This window comes from Rhipicephalus sanguineus, chromosome 9, assembly GCF_013339695.2.
Source record: "Rhipicephalus sanguineus isolate Rsan-2018 chromosome 9, BIME_Rsan_1.4, whole genome shotgun sequence".
Classification (NCBI taxonomy): Eukaryota; Metazoa; Arthropoda; class Arachnida; order Ixodida; family Ixodidae; genus Rhipicephalus; species Rhipicephalus sanguineus.
Window position 1 is genome coordinate 146,041,701 of NC_051184.2, and position 16,889 is coordinate 146,058,589.

Below are 16,889 nucleotides of genomic sequence, written 5' to 3' on the forward strand. Positions count from 1 at the left end.
CAGTCGCTGGATATAGGCTGTATACCCGAAGATTGGAAATCTGCTTTAGTAATTCCTGTTTTCAAGTCAGGTGACACCGCGGACCCTGCCAGTTGTAGACCAATTTCTCTAACATCCATCTGTTGCAAATTACTTGAGCATATTTCATATACGCACATTATAACTTACCTCAACCAAAACAACTTGCTTCTCAATAATCAACATGGATTCCGTCAAATCGCTCATGTCAAACTGAACTGTATGAACTTGTCACAGATATTCAGACTTCTATAAACAATCAACTTTATATAGACGCAGTCTTTATTGACTTTTCCAAAGCATTCGACCGGGTGCCTCACAATCGCTTAAAACTTTAAATTAGAAACTTGCGACTTGACTAGAACTCAACAGCGTGCATTGCGGAATTTCTTACAAACAAATTTCAGGGATAAGTTTACAGAATTGCTTTTCTAACAGCGCTGATGCCATCTCGGTAGTTCCGCAAGGCCCCGTCCTTGGTTCATTACTTTTTTTAATTTACATAAATGGCATAGCTACTAATCTTACATCTCAAATACGCCTTTTTGCAGACGATTGCGTCGTTTATAAAGCCATAACCAGCCACGATCATGTCATTTCGCTCAAGTCCGACTTAAACAGGCTATCAGAATGGTGTAGCGTATGGCCAATGAAAATCAATATTTGAAAAACTAAACACGTGCAATTCGCTTCAGCTGCTCGCCCGAACTCTCACCAATATAAAATACACGGTGCTAACATTTGCCCAGTATCCTCAATTAAATACCTCGGTGTCTTTTTTTCATCCAACTTAAGCTGGAATGCGCACATTGAAGACGTCACCTGTAGAGCATGCAAAAACCTAGGCTACCTCAAACGACATTTACATCTTGCAAGCACTGATACAAGGCTTCGCGCGTACAATTCCCTCATCAGGCCTTCTTTGGAATATGCCTCCATAATTTGGCACCCACAGCATGCCTACTTGTCTAACCTACTCGAATCAGTACAATATAAAGCAGCCCGGTTCATTTTGTCTTCATATTCACGTCATGAAAGTGTATCCACCTTAAAGAAATCACTAAATCTTGGAAGTCTTGACTTATGCAGAAAGTTGTACGGTTGTCGTTTTAAATGCGAAAGCATTTCTTAGTCGGGCTATGTCAGCCGTCCGGCGTTGTCCGCGGCGCCCTCTCCCATAGCGACAGCTGCGGGTGAGCGCGCTTATCCTCGCCCCTAGCAACCGGAGCATGTGGTGCGAGAGAGTGTAGGAGATGGTAGGTGCAGTGCTTCGCCGCTCCTTCTCTCGCCGTTCGCTCTCTCTCCTCTCTGCGCCCCACTCTGCCGTCCGCTCGCGCCTCACTCTCGACCGTTCGCTGGCTGGGCGCCTCTCAAGAACATCCGGAAGTGTGTGCTCGAGACGCCGCTGTGAAACGCCAACGCCGAGCCGAGAACGCTGGCGCCCCACTTTCACGTCCGCTGGCGCCTCACTCTCGACCGTTCGCTGGCTGGGCGCCTCTCAAGGCGATGGCAGAAGTCGGTGAAGGCGAATGTCTGACGGCAACGGTACCCTCTCTCGGCGCAAGAAATGCATTCGCATTTCCTCACGATTCCCTTCGGGGAGGTGGGGGCATTTTTTTATAACCTTTATAATGGTGATACCCCATTTGCTCGAGCTAATCTTCTGCCTGCTCCCAATGTATCAATTCGGCGAGACCAAGTTCATAAAATAAGACCTATATTTGCCTGGACCAACTTTTATCGAAATTCGCCGTTAGTATTATCGATTGCAGAATGGAACTCTTTACCCTCATCTATCGTGTCGCTTACAGAATCATCGCCATTCCAAGCTGCGCTAATAGCGTTTTTGGAAGGAAACCATCCGTAGCCTAGACGTATCCGCATATTTCGTAAAAACACATCTTCCACATTAAAATTGTATAAAGCAACATCATCAGTACAGTTGTGCATTGCCTTGTGTATCTTTTTCAGACCTTTTTTTGTTGTTGTTGTTGCCTCCTATGGATTGTGTTTCATCCTTTACAGTTTATCTTGTGTAGCTGTGTCCATTGCTTGACGACAATGATGACGCTAGAAATTGTATAACTCTAAAGATATGTCATTTAAATTATTTTGCAGTTTCTATGTTCTTTTTCACTTACAAACCTTTTGTACTCACGCTTGTATCCCCCCCCCCCTATGTAATGCCCTCTTGGGCCCTTAGGGTACTCGTATAAATATAAATAATGTTAAGACGTTTATTGACGGTGAGATTGACGGCGACGATGCACGACAGAGCGCAGACTCGCAGACTCTCACGAGCACGAGGGGCGTGCTCTCCGAGGATAGGCGAAGAGGGTGACCCACTAAGAGGCGCTTGAGAGGACGACCCATTAGAGCGTTCCAATGCTTCTCTACAATTACCCCGCGTACGAAAAGGGAGCCGCCTAGCGACCTAACAGCTGGTCACTATGAGCGGGTCATGGTAGAGCTTGAGGCGCTCCACGTTGACAATGTCGCGCCCTCGACGGCGCATGTCGGAAGATGGTTCAATAGGTTCAATCAGGTAGTTGACCGGGGATGTGCGTTCGACGACACGGTAGGGGCCTTCGTATTTTGATAGTACTTTGGAAGAGAGGCCAGTTGCAGTGGTAGGAACCGAGAGCCATACGAGCGCTCCAGGGAGGAACGTGGGTGCAGAAGTGTTGGTGGCACTGCGAATGCTCTTCTGCCGTTCTTGGTCCTGCGTAGTAAAGGTCCTGGCTAGCTCGCGACACTCCTCAGCAAGTCTGGCTGTGGCAGAAATAGGCGCACACTCCGATCGATCCGGCGTGTATGGAAGGATGGTGTCGATTGTGTGCGACGGGTGCCTGCCGTACAATAAGAAAAAGGGTGAGAAACCAGTGGTGCTTTGAGGGGCGGTATTGTAGGCGTAGGTGACGAAAGGCAGAATCGAATCCCAATTTGTGTGATCGGCGGCGACGTACATCGATAGCATGTCGCCGAGCGTGCGGTTAAAGCGTTCGGTGAGGCCATTCGTCTGCGGGTGGTAAGCAGTAGTTTTGCGGTGAACAACGTTGCACTCTTTGAGGATGGCTTCGACGACTTCCGACAGGAAGACACGGCCTCGATCGCTGAGCAGCTCCTGGGGTGGACCGTGGCGCAGCATGAACCGGTGGAGCAGGAAGGAGGCCACATCGCGCGCTGTAGCCGCCGGGAGGGCGGCAGTTTCGGCGTATCGCGTAAGGTGGTCTACCGCGACGATGGCCCAGCGGTTACCAGCCGACGTCAGAGGAAGTGGCCCATACAAATCGATGCCAACGCGCCCAAACGGCCGGTCAGGGCAAGGTAAAGGCTGTAGACCTGCTGGTGACTGGTGCGTTGAAGCTTTGCGGCGCTGACAATCGATGCAGGAGCGAACGAACTTCTGCACGTAGCGGTACATCCCTCGCCAAAAGTACCGTTGGCGAACGCGGTGGTATGCTTTCGATACCCCAGAGTGCGCACACTGCGGATCAGCGTGGAACGATTCGCATCTGTCAGAACGGAGACTGCGGGGTATTACTAGTAGCCACTGGCGGCCGTCGGCGTTATAATTGCGTCGGTGAAGGAGGTCGTCGCGAATGGCGAAATGATGGGCTTGACGACGCAACGCGCGAGTGGATGGTGTTGCCGATGGATCAGTGAGCAAGTCTATCAGTGAAGCGATCCACTGATCCTTGCGCTGTTCGGTAGCGATGGTGTGAATGTCGATGGAAGAAACGGCATTGTGAGACATTGAGCTGTGGGTCTTGTCGTCAGGCAAGGGGGAGCGCGAGAGTGCGTCGGCGTCAGCATGCTGGCGTCCGTTGCGGTACAGCACGCGGATGTCGTAGTCCTGTAGGCGAAGTGCCCAGCGGGCGAGGCGGCCTGATGGATCCTTCAATGATGACAGCCAGCATAGTGCATGGTGGTCGGTGATGACATCAAATGGGCGACCATACAAATAAGGTCGGAACTTCGTAAGGGCCCAGATAATCGCCAGGCATTCCTTTTCGGTGACGGTGTAATTAGTCTCGGCTTTGGTAAGCGTACGACTTGCATATGCCACGACATATTCAGGGAACCCTGGCTTGCGCTGCGCAAGGACAGCGCCAAGGCCAACACCGCTGGCGTCCGTGTGTACCTCTGTAGGGGCCGTAGGGTCGTAGTGGCGTAGTATGGGAGGCGACGTCAACAAACGACGGAGCTTCGCGAAAGCTTCGTCGCACTCTGACGACCACGAATTGAGCGGCCCATTACTTCCGAGGAGCTTCGTCAGCGGCGATATGATAGTCGCGAAGTTTCGAATGAAGCGCCGAAAGTAGGAACACAGTCCTACGAAACTGCGCAGTTCCTTGACGGACGTAGGTTTGGGGAACTCGGTCACGGCCCGAAGCTTGGCTGGATCGGGGAGAATACCGTCCTTGGACACGACGTAACCGAGTATTGTCAGCTGCCGTGCTGCAAATCGGCACTTCTTTAGATTCTGGAGTGTCGATACGATGCGTAACGGCGGACGTGCGGCCGAGAGAAGTTTGAGCGACATCGAAAGAAGAGCGAAATTCTTCCAACAGGCCCAGAATCTGGGAACGCTGGACTGGCGTAAGGTTGTCAGCAATGGAGGAACCAAATACATCAGCGGGTGATGAACCAGACGTGGAAACAGCACCGAGCGTACTGGAACTGTGGCAGTGCATTTCATCTGGTTCGTCCATAACTTGTGCGTCTTCGAGGGGTTCCACGCTACCGAGACATTCCCCTTGCACCAACGTGACACTGTACGGGAATGGATTGATAACAAAAATAGAGGTGCTGCCCTGAGTGACTTGCACGGTCGCGAAAGGGACCAGCAAGCCTTTCCTCGTGCAAACACGGTCAGATGGCGAGAGGAGTGCAACGGTGTCGGAAAGACTTGCGCAGTAGACTGACACCGCCGTTGACGAGTTTGCAGGCACCTTGGTATCGTCTTTGACATGTACCTTGCCCGCAGCCGATGGATTGTCTGCCGGCGTCCAATCAGGGAACGGTGAGAGCTCTATTTCGGCCGGTGCGCAATGAATGACGGCGTCGTGGAGGGAGAGAAAATCCCATCCTAGGATGACGTCGTGAGAGCAGGCTGGAATTATGATCAATTCGACGGCGTACAGAGCATCCTGAATAATGACGCGGGCGGTGCACACCGCTGTAGGGTGAATACTTTGGGCGCTGGCTGTACGGAGGGAGAGACCGGAAAGTGGCGTCGTCACTTTTCGCAGTAATCGGCTAAGTTTGACGTCCATGACGGATACGGCGGCTCCAGTGTCGATAAGGGCAGATGCGCGAACACCGTCCACAAACACGTCTATCACGTTCGATGGGCTTCGCTGAGGGCTTTCGCAGTTCGATAGCGTCGCAGCCCTTGCCTCGTGGACTGCGACGACTAGTTTTCCTGGTCACGTGAGACCGGACGTGGCCGCATGGGCGACAGTGAGCGACGTCGTGGAGACGGTGACCGGCGGGTAGATGTTGCGGCGCGGGACGTCGGTGACATAGGCGGCGCTTGGTCATAATAAGGTCGGCTTGATTGGCTGGGGAGGGCTGATGCGACCCGAGGCGGCTCCATGCGATTGCAGTAGCGTGCGACGTGACCGGCGCAACCGCACGCGAAGCAGATGGGGCGGTTGTCGGAAGTGCGCCAGCGGTTCGCGGGTCCCATCCATGTCGCAGAACGGGACGGACGAGACGGCTGCTGATATGAGGGCATTGTGGGCAGGAGTCGGGGCCTGGGGACGACGTCGACGTACGTAGGCGGCACAGGCGCGTCGAAGGCCTGGGGTCCGACGACGGCTTCGGCGTAACTCCGCGGTGCAACGACAGGAATCGCTGGGGGCGGCCTGGCTACAGCTTGCGCGTAGCTTAGTGGCGCATGCACTGGAGGCGGTTGGTGGTATTCAGGAATGACCTCTGCGATTTCCTGCTGAATCGCTCGGCGGAGAGGAGGCAGGAGGGTAGTGGGCGGCTGGTCAACACGCTGCGGTGGAGCGAAAGCCAGTAGAGAGATCTGGCGGGCAATTTCCTCACGCACGAACGACTTGATTTCGGCGAGCAAGGTGGAGTGGTCGGAAGTGGCCGACAAGCCCTCGAGATCAGCATCGCGTGATGGCGATCGACGGGTCATCAAGCGCTGCCGGCGCAGCTCCTCGTAACTTTGGCACAGCGTGATGACCTCTGCCACTGTGCGAGGGTTTTTGGCCAGCAGCATGGTGAAGGCATCGTCGTCGATGCCTTTCATAACATTCCTGATTCTCCCTGACTCCGGCATGCTCGCGTCGGCTTTTTTGCACAAGTCAAGGATGTCTTCAATGTAGCTCGTGAACGATTCACCGGCCTGCTGTGCCCGTTCACGCAACCGCTGTTCGGCTTGCAGCTTACGGACGGCAGGGCGGCCAAACACGTCGACGATGGCGGTCTTGAAATCGGACCACGTCGGGAAATCGGATGCATGGTTGTTGTACCACATGCCTGCCACACCCGCGAGGTAGAAAACCAAGTTGCTCAGCTTGCCTGCTTCGTCCCATTTATTTGCGACACTCACCCGTTCGTAAATCGTGAGCCAGTCCTCCACGTCGGTGCCATCCGCGCCGGTGAAGACAGGAGGGTCACGGATGCGGGGGACACCGGGACAAGCGGTCGGAGCAGGAGGCGGCGTTTGCTGAGCGGCGTCTTGCGGCATGGTAGATGGCACGGTACGGGATCGAAGCTCCAGGGGCATCGAATGGAGACCGAAGTTGTGGTGACGGTACAGCACTCTCCACCACTTTGTTAAGACGTTTATTGACGGTGAGATTGACGGCGACGATGCACAACGACAGAGCGCAGACTCGCAGACTCTCACGAGCACGAGCACGAGGGGCGTGCTCTCCGAGGATAGGCGAAGAGGGTGACCCACTAAGAGGCGCTTGAGAGGACGACCCATTAGAGCGTTCCAATGCTTCTCTACAATAAACATAAATAAATATGTTTTGCGTTCCTTCGTCTGGAACATCCTAAGCCTATGCCTGCAATAAACAACCAGTCTGTGTCCTAAAAGATCGCAGAAACCGATTCACACGGGAACGGGTCATTCGCTTCTTGACGCATTCTTCTTCAGTTGTACCATATTGACGACACTACATGCGCTCAGATGTGTTTTCGTAACGACGGTAAATCACAACCGAGAGAAACTAAAAAAATAACAAAGCTAAAAGTTTTGTTATTACCTTAGAGTAATGGTAGTGATAATCGCTTTGTGGTCGCTGTGGTAGACCGTTATGGGTTCCACGAGCATTTTCAGCAAGAATAATTTGTTCTAAAAAGACAGGGCGTGCAAACACGGACACAAGAAAGAAGTCAGGACACCACAAACGCCGTTTGTGGTGTCCTGACTTCTTTCTTGTGTCCGTGTTTGCACGCCCTGTCTTTTTTAGAATGAATACTCACCAACTACCTCAGCTCTCTGTAATTCTATGAATTTGTTGCTTTCCTACAGAATTATGTTCACACCGTTCTTCAGGTGTCTTCCATTTCTGTAGTCGACCCATAGCAGACATAGAATGAACTGAGTGAGTTGCTGGACGGCTCTTCCTTTTATGTAATAAAGCGGGAAGCACACGCGGAGAGATTCCAAGCCCTCGTGTGAAGTGCAAGGCAGCTGCAATCTGATTGGGAACGCGTAGAAGGGTGTTCCCATTGTTCACAGGCGCGTTATCATCCAGCATGCGGTTTCGCTGCTTGTGTTCTGGCTTTCCTTACTGAAACGAATAATGAGCTCTTTGCTGCATGTCTGATTGCAAAGAAAGATATAGCGTTTGCCTGCAATTGTTAAAGGGCCCCTAAATCACCCAGAGGCCGAAACTGATTTGTGGCGTTGCAGTTGTGCACGAGTCTACAGCGAACGCGATCCTTGGCTCGTCTGTCCACCTTTCCGAATGCCCTTCCTGAGCTGCGCCTTTCCAGTCCGGCCGTGCCTGAGCATTCTATAGGAGAAAATGCATGGGACGCGCGTATCTGCTATACTCTATTTCACAAGCTGGTTGCAGCACTGTGGAGGCTACGGGGCTGCTAAGCCAATAGGAAGACGAATACCCCTGACTATGTATGTATTCATCCGCGCCGCGTCGTCCGCTCGGCATCCCCATAGCGTCGGCGCTCGCGCGTTGTGCGAGTAGCGCGAGCACATGGCACTAACCAACGCTGTGAGCGTTCGACAGTCGGAATCTATAAAGTCGTCGTGGAGCGCTGTATGACCCGCAAGTTCTAAACCGGCGCTTGTGTTTGCCTTATATTTGCGCTTCGACAGAAATGTATTCGTTACTATTTTGCTTTCTTTTCAAGATTCATTCTAAATTTTCCGGGGACAAGGCTTAGCAGGCGTGGCTGATCTCAATAGTAAGGACAAACCCACCTCATACTTTGTCCTCAGCGTGACATGGCAAGAAGCGATAGCCGATTACACCGTTTATTTATTGCTGTCAGGGCACTACGCAAGTATAGCATGCGCGAGTTGGGATCGAAGCGGGCGGTCGGGCCTGCACGGGTGCTACCCACTGACCACCATTAAAATGGCTGGACGGCGCATCCCCGCTATGCGTGGCGGGCGCTTGTGAAGCCACCGGAAGGTCCCCTGTTTGTCCCGGAAGCTGGCGTCTTCTGTCCGTCTTAGTCGCGCAATTAAAATATTCTCGGGTGGCAGCTGTTGTTATGATGATTATGGTGTTTTTGCGGAGTGCTGCAACGTACAGCTAATGCGTACAACAAACTCTGCGATTTCGCATCACTTTAGACGCCGACGAACGCTACACGAAAGATGACAGACGCCGTGCCGAAACCGTCCGAATACGGCGGAGTGCTGCAATGTACAACTAGTGCGTACAACAAACCCTACGACTACGCATCACTTTATATGCCGACGAACGCTGCACGAAAGATGACAGACGCCGTGCCGACACCGTTCCTAATACGGCGGAGTGCTGCAATGTACAACTAGTGCGTACAACAAACCCTACAAGTACGCATCACTTTATATGCCGACGAACGCTGCACGAAAGATGACAGACGCCGTGCCGACACCGTCCTAATACGGCGGAGTGCTGCAGTGTACAACTAGTGCGTACACCAAACCCTACGTCTACGCATCACTTTATATGCCGACGAACGCTACACGAAAGATGACAGACGCCGTGCCGACACCGTCTTAATACGGCGGAGTGCTGCAATGTACAACTAGTGCGTACAACAAACCCTACAACTACGCATCACTTTATATGCTGACGAACGCTGCACGAAAGATGACAGACGCCGTGCCGACACCGTCCTGATACGGCGGAGTTCTGCAACGTACAGCTAGCGCGTACAACAAACTCTGCGACTGCGCATCACTTTATATGCCGACGAACGCTACACGAAAGATGACAGACGCCGTGCCGACCAAGTGCCGACACCGTCCGAATACGGCGGAGTGCTGCAATGTACGAACTAGTGCGTACAACAAACCCTACGACTACGCATCACTTTATATGCCGACGAACGCTGCACGAAAGATCACAGACGCCATGCCGACCCGACACCGTCCTAATACGGCGGAGTGCTGCAACGAGCAAAATGCGTAAAAAGTAATACAACTTTGAGGTACTTACGCGTGAAATGTCTTCCCTGACGACTTTTCCGGTCGATTCGTACAGTTTACTGCACTACAGGCAGGCATTTCAGTCTTTAAAAAAAGAAGAAAAAAGCTCTCGCGCCGGCAGCAATTGACTGGTGGTGGCGGTGGCTTCCGGGACAAAAACGGCTGCTTCCGATGTCTTCACGCCCGCGTGCTTCGATGTGCCATCCTGCTTCTCCTAGTGGAGATCAGTGGTGCCACCGTGTTGTTGTTTCGCCACCACAATCACCGGCCACGATTACCAGTGCAAATAATTAGAGACGTATGAAAACAGTAGGTTCACTGTTGAAGGGAACACTCGAATGAGCACCCTTCGTGTTGCTGGCCCCCTAGTGGCGAGTGGATAGGGAAACTTCGTTCGTGCATGGCACTGTTCTGTCCAAAGGAGTCGTAAGCGTCAAACCGCCAGTAGTCTAATGCAAATCTAAGCCACTGTGCTTTTGCAAGAGAGCGAAATCCGAACAAGCCCTGCACGCAAGTGTTCCCTTTAACAGTGGACCCGTCTGCACATGCGAATCGTAATTCGTGTATCACGTATTCTTGTGACATAGCACGGGCCGAGCAGTCGCCGTTGTCCTAACCTTGCCCATTATAATGCAGTTACAAACAAAACTATGTTCTGATGCGCAATCATGCGGCTTACTTACGCCTCGTAGCTTCCACCCTGCTGCAACCAGCTCGTGGCATGGAGTACAGCACGTGAGCATCTGCTGGTGGTTTAGGAGCCTGACGTTTCGTTCTTAGTCCACGGAGACGAAGCTGTTTCGGGGTAGAGCTAGACAGCTTGGGCGTAACACTGCTACCACGACTTTAAAGCGAGTGAATGCGAGCCATTTGGTAAGAATCCATGGTTAAAAAACAGCGCAAGAAGACGCGGACAAGAAAGAACACGGGACTAGCGCGGACTGCCAACTGATGGTTTATTAGATGCGAAGTATCTTAAGGTCGAGCTCAATCCGGCGGTGGTGGTGGTGTGCGGCGTGACCACCCTTACTGCGCATGCGCATATTGCCACGCCCACTTCTTGTCTTGTTTTGATGTATTCGGGTTTGACCGGCAGGGACGGTTATCAACGCTCGACGCTGTCCGCGAAGCATTGTTCGAGAAGCTTCACGTCTATAGTAGATCGTTCTGTTAAGATTGCGCCCCGCACGCGAATGTTCCAGCTTTGTCTAGAGATAACGCCGCCACCAGCGATATTGCTGGAAAGTTCGATACCGCCTGTATAAAAGCCGACGCGATTGACCGCTTGTCAGTTGATCGACGGACGACGCCCTGTTCGCCGCTATCATTGTACAGCGTGTATTGCTGTAGCGCTAGTTCTCATTTTCCGGCCACAAGTTCGGCCAAATAAACAGTTTCATCCTGCAAACGCCGACTGCTGTCTTCGTCGACGTCACGACCACGTGACATCTGGTGGAGGTGCTGCTTCTTCCATGATCCGGACGCCCCCGCGAAGCGCTGACCCAAGCCCAAGCCGCGAGGAGGACGACAGCAAGGAATACCCGGATCGTCGAACAAGCCGCAGGCAGAAGGGACTGCAGCCAGAGCACGGGCTCCTTCCCGAACACACCAGGCAGCCCAAGGTCCCAACACCCACCGCAGCGACGATGACCGACCCCGTGCAGCCTGCGCCGATCCTACTCCGGCAGCCCAAGGAGCCGCCAACCTTCCGCGGGTCGTCATTCGAAGACCCGGACACCTGGCTCGAGACTTTCGAAAGGGTCTCAACATTCAACAACTGGGACTCCGAGGACAAGCTGCGTCACGTTTACTTTTACCTCGAAGACGCAGCAAGGACCTGGTTCGAGAATCGGGAGTCCACTCTTCGAACTTGGGACGCCTTTCGCAGCGCTTTTCTGCAGACGTTTGCAAGCGTCGTCAGAAAAGAAAGGGCCGCAGCCTTGCTAGAGACGCGGGTCCAACTTCCAAATGAAAGTGTTGCCATCTTTGGAGAGGAAATGACCAGACTGTTCCGCCACGCTGACCCAGCCATGCCCGAGGACAAGAAAGTCAGGTTGCTCATGCGAGGGGTAAAGCAAGAGCTCTTCGCTGGGCTGATGCGGAACCCACCCTCGACAGTCCAAGAATTCATCTCAGAGGCGACGACGATTGAGAAGACCCTGGAAATGCGCAACCGCCAGTACAATCGCCGATCGATTCAAGACAGCCCAGCTGTTCATGCCGTCGGCTCCGACGACCTGCGTGAAACGATCCGAGCGATCGTGCGGGAAGAACTGCGCAAGCTTTTACCCTTACCACAGCCTGAAGTTGCCTCGATCGCTGATATCGTCCGAGAGGAAATACAGCAGTCTCCGGGCACCCCCGAGTCAGCGCAGCCACAGCCGCAAGCAGTGAGCTATGCCGCTGCAGCCCGACGCAACGCCCCCCCTCCTCGCCCACGTCAAGACGCCGCGCCACCCCAGCAGTTCCGCCGCCAGGCGCCACCGCCGCCGCCACCGACGTCATACCGCCCGCCAGCCGGCCAGCTATACACGCCGAGAAAGACCGACGTTTGGCGCACACCCGACCACCGCCCACTCTGCTACCATTGCGGGGAATCTGGCCACACTTACCGCCGCTGCCAGTACCGACAGATGGGACTGCGTGGGTTCGCCATCGACGCGCCGCGTCCACAGCGAGGGGAAAGACCACACGACATCGCCGACTACCTCGCGGGAACGCAATGGACGCCCCGACAACCTTCCCGTTCGCCGTCGCCAGGCCGCTACGTCTCCCCCCAACGCCGACCATACACTGGCCCAACGCGAGGCCGGTCACCCAGCCCGTATCCGGAAAACTAAGGGCAGCAACCGATGGAGGTGCGGTTGCTGTACGACGAAATACCGAAGATCCTCCGCCGCCGACGACAACGCCGCAACGACATCTAAAGAACACGCCGCAAGCCGAACGAAGCCCTGACGTCGAAACTTCACGGCCCGAAGAAGACCTGACGACACAACGACGAAGCAGCGGGACAAACCGACGTAGCCGTGATCCGACGCCGCGACCAAATCGAAACGGTAGGCGACGAACGAGTGACCTCGACGTTCTCATCGACGGCCACAACGTCACCGCTCTCGTCGATACTGGAGCCGACTATTCTGTCATCAGTGGACCGTTCGCGACGAAGCTGAAGAAAGTCAAGACCGCCTGGGAAGGCCCCGAAATCCGCACAGCGGGAGGTCACCTAGTAACGCCGGCAGGAATCTGCACAGCGAGGGTCTCCATCAACAACCGGATTTATCCTGCAAGCTTCGTAGTCCTTCAGCATTGCTCCCGAGATGTCATCCTTGGTATGGACTTCTTAGACCTTCATGGTGCAGTCATCGACCTCAGATCGAAGTCGATAACACTATCTACAGAAAAAGCATTACCGCGGTACACGCCGCCAGGGAAGCATGCCTTGAATGTGCTGGAAGACCAAGTCACCATTCCCCCTCGCTCCAGCGTCATCATTTCCGTCGGCTCTCAGAAAGTAGCAGACCTGGAAGGCGTCATTGAAGGCGACCAGCACCAGTTGATTAACCGCGAGATTTGCGTCGCAAGAGGAATAGCAGAGTTGCGGGGAGGCAAAGCAACAGTGATGCTCACAAATTTTAGCAACGAGTATAAGCACGTAAACAAAGGCACGACAGTCGCCTACATCGAAGAAATCACGGCTACGTCGATGGCTTTCGCCATCGCCGATTCTTCCGAGCCAACACCGACGAACCAAGCTTCTCAACCAGTTTTCGACGTTAATCCTAGCCTTCCGAAGCATAAACAAGAACAGCTCAAAACCCTGCTCTTGAAATACAGGGACTGCTTTTCGTCATCGTCAAGAATCCGCCAGACCCCAGTCGCAAAACATCGCATCATAACAGAGGAAAATGCTAGGCCACTCCGGCAGAGCCCGTACAGAGTTTCAACGCGAGAACGCGAATCCATAAAGAAACAAGTCGACGAAATGCTACGCGACGACATCATCCAGCCGTCGAAGAGTCCATGGGCGTCACCCGTGGTGTTAGTGAAGAAGAAAGACGGAACCCTACGCTTCTGCGTCGATTATCGCCGCCTGAACAAAATCACGAAGAAGGACGTCTACCCTCTCCCACGGATAGACGACACCCTGGATCGACTCTACAACGCGAGGTACTTTTCGTCGATGGACCTCAAGACCGGCTATTGGCAAATCGAAGTCGACGAGAGAGACCGAGAGAAGACTGCCTTTATAACACCAGACGGCCTCTTCGAGTTCAAGGTTATGCCCTTTGGTCTTTGCTCGGCACCTGCGACGTTCCAGCGCGTTATGGACACCGTGCTGGCTGGATTGAAGTGGCAGACTTGCCTTGTGTACTTGGACGACGTCATTGTGTTTGCCTCAAGCTTCGACGAACACCTCCGGCGCCTTGACACTGTACTACAAGCAATCAAGACTTCTGGCCTCACCTTGAAGCCTGAAAAGTGCCGCTTTGCATACGAGGAGCTGCTGTTTTTGGGTCACGTGATCAGCAAGGGTGGTGTTCGCCCAGACCCGCGGAAAACAGCTGCCATCGCTGCCTTCCCGCCCCCCACCGACACGAAAGCCGTGCGCCGTTTTCTCGGCTTGTGCGCCTACTACAGGCGGTTTGTCAAGGAATTTTCACGAATCGCCGAACCGCTAACTCACCTCACGAAGACCGACGTGCCATTCAAGTGGGAAACGGCGCAAATCGAAGCATTTGAAGAACTGAAACGACGCCTTCAGATGCATCCGATACTAGCACATTTCGACGAATACGCCGATACGGAAATCCACACCGACGCAAGCAGCGTAGGACTCGGCGCCGTCCTTGTGCAGAAGACTGACGGGCAGGAAAGGGTCATCAGTTATGCTAGCCGGTCGCTATCAAAGGCAGAAACGAACTATTCCACAACAGAAAAGGAGTGCCTAGCGATCATCTGGGCTGCATCCAAGTTTCGCCCCTACCTCTACGGCAGGCCCTTCAAAGTTGTGAGCGACCACCACGCATTGTGTTGGCTAGCTAACTTGAAGGACCCTTCAGGTCGCCTCGCACGGTGGAGCCTACGACTTCAAGAATTCGACATTACCGTCGTTTACAAGTCCGGAAGGAAACACTCCGACGCTGACTGCCTGTCTCGCACCCCCGTCGACCCACCGCCGCAGGACGACAAGGAGGACGACTCCTTCTTGGGAATCATAAGTGCCGACGACTTCGCCGAACGACAGCGAACGGATCCAGAACTCAGGGGCCTTGTGGAATACCTCGAGGGCAGGACCACCGTTGTTCCGAAGGTATTCACGCGGGGACTGGCGTCATTTTTCTTGCGCAACGGTGTTCTCCTAAAGAAGAACTTCTCACCGCTTCGAGCCGATTGCCTTCTCGTGGTACCCTCGACATTACGGCCAGAGGTCCTCCAGGCTCTGCACGACGACCCGACGGCTGGACACCTGGGTGTTTCTCGCACGCTAGCAAGAATACAGGAGAAGTACTACTGGCCGCGCCTTTCCGCCGACGTCACTCGTTACGTGAAGACCTGCCGGGACTGTCAGCGACGCAAGACACCGCCCACTAGGCCAGCCGGACTTCTGCAGCCTATCGAGCCACCTCGACGGCCGTTCCAGCAAATCGGGATGGACTTACTGGGGCCGTTCCCGACGTCCAATACCGGAAACAAATGGATCGTCGTAGCTACAGACTACCTCACCCGCTACGCCGAGACGAGGGCCCTGCCTAGAGGCAGTGCCGCCGAGGTAGCGAAGTTCTTCGTTGAGAACATCGTCCTGCGTCATGGCGCCCCAGAAGTTCTCATCACCGACAGAGGTACGGCGTTTACTGCTGACCTAACTCAGGCAATACTGAGATACAGCCAAACAAGCCACCGCCGGACCACAGCGTACCACCCACAGACAAATGGCCTGACCGAGCGGCTAAACAAGACCATCGCCGACATGTTGGCCATGTATGTCGACGTCGAACACAAGACGTGGGATGCCATCCTTCCGTATGTGACCTTCGCATACAACACGGCCGTCCAAGAAACGACGCAGATGACGCCGTACAAGTTGGTCTACGGAAGGAGCCCGGCGACGACGCTCGACGCCATGCTACCCAACGTCACCGACGAAGAAAACCTCGATGCCGCCGCTTACTTACAACGTGCCGAAGAAGCTCGACAGCTCGCCCGCCTGCGCATCAAGACCCAGCAGCACACCGACAGCCGTCGCTACAATCTTCGACGACGCTTCGCGGAATACCAGCCCGGCGACCGTGTTTGGGTCTGGACGCCGATACGCCGACGTGGGCTTAGCGAAAAACTCCTTCGGCGATACTTCGGGCCATACAAGGTTCTTCGACGCCTCGGCGCTCTTGACTACGAGGTGATCCCGGACGGCATTACGAACTCCCAGCGACGCCGCGCACGACCTGAAGTCGTCCATGTCGTGCGCCTTAAGCCGTTTTTTGCGCGTTAGCGAACTTGGGGACTCTATTTTTCTTTTTTTGTTATTGTAATTTATTTTTGTATGCACTTGTTTTTTTGCTCTCTTCTATGTTCTTTCACAAGCATCGGGACGATGCTTTTTCAGAGGGGGGCAATGCCACGCCCACTTCTTGTCTTGTTTTGATGTATTCGGGTTTGACCGGCAGGGACGGTTATCAACGCTCGACGCTGTCCGCGAAGCATTGTTCGAGAAGCTTCACGTCTATAGTAGATCGTTCTGTTAAGATTGCGCCCCGCACGCGAATGTTCCAGCTTTGTCTAGAGATAACGCCGCCACCAGCGATATTGCTGGAAAGTTCGATACCGCCTGTATAAAAGCCGACGCGATTGACCGCTTGTCAGTTGATCGACGGACGACGCCCTGTTCGCCGCTATCATTGTACAGCGTGTATTGCTGTAGCGCTAGTTCTCATTTTCCGGCCACAAGTTCGGCCAAATAAACAGTTTCATCCTGCAAACGCAGACTGCTGTCTTCGTCGACGTCACGACCACGTGACAATATCCTCTCCCCTTCCCCTCTCCACTTTCCTTCTCCCCTCCCCCTTTCCACTCTTCCTCTGAAACGCGGGCTAGACATGCCGAAATTCTCTCCTGCGCAACGCCGCGATGAGCTCGAGCGCATGCGCGTCCCCTCCCCTTCTCTCTCCTCTCCTACGCTTCCCCCCTCTCGCCCGCCTGTCGACCGCGTTCCCCGCTCGCCCTGTGA

The 16,889-nt window shown here is 54.0% G+C and overlaps 1 protein-coding gene across 2 annotated transcripts in view; it reads left to right on the top strand.

Moving 5' to 3' along the window:
• The window catches only part of LOC119403989 (receptor-type tyrosine-protein phosphatase mu), a 963,694-nt gene that overhangs the window by 836,503 nt on the left and 110,302 nt on the right, over positions 1-16,889 (top strand). The gene's annotated exons all lie outside the window — the stretch shown is intronic.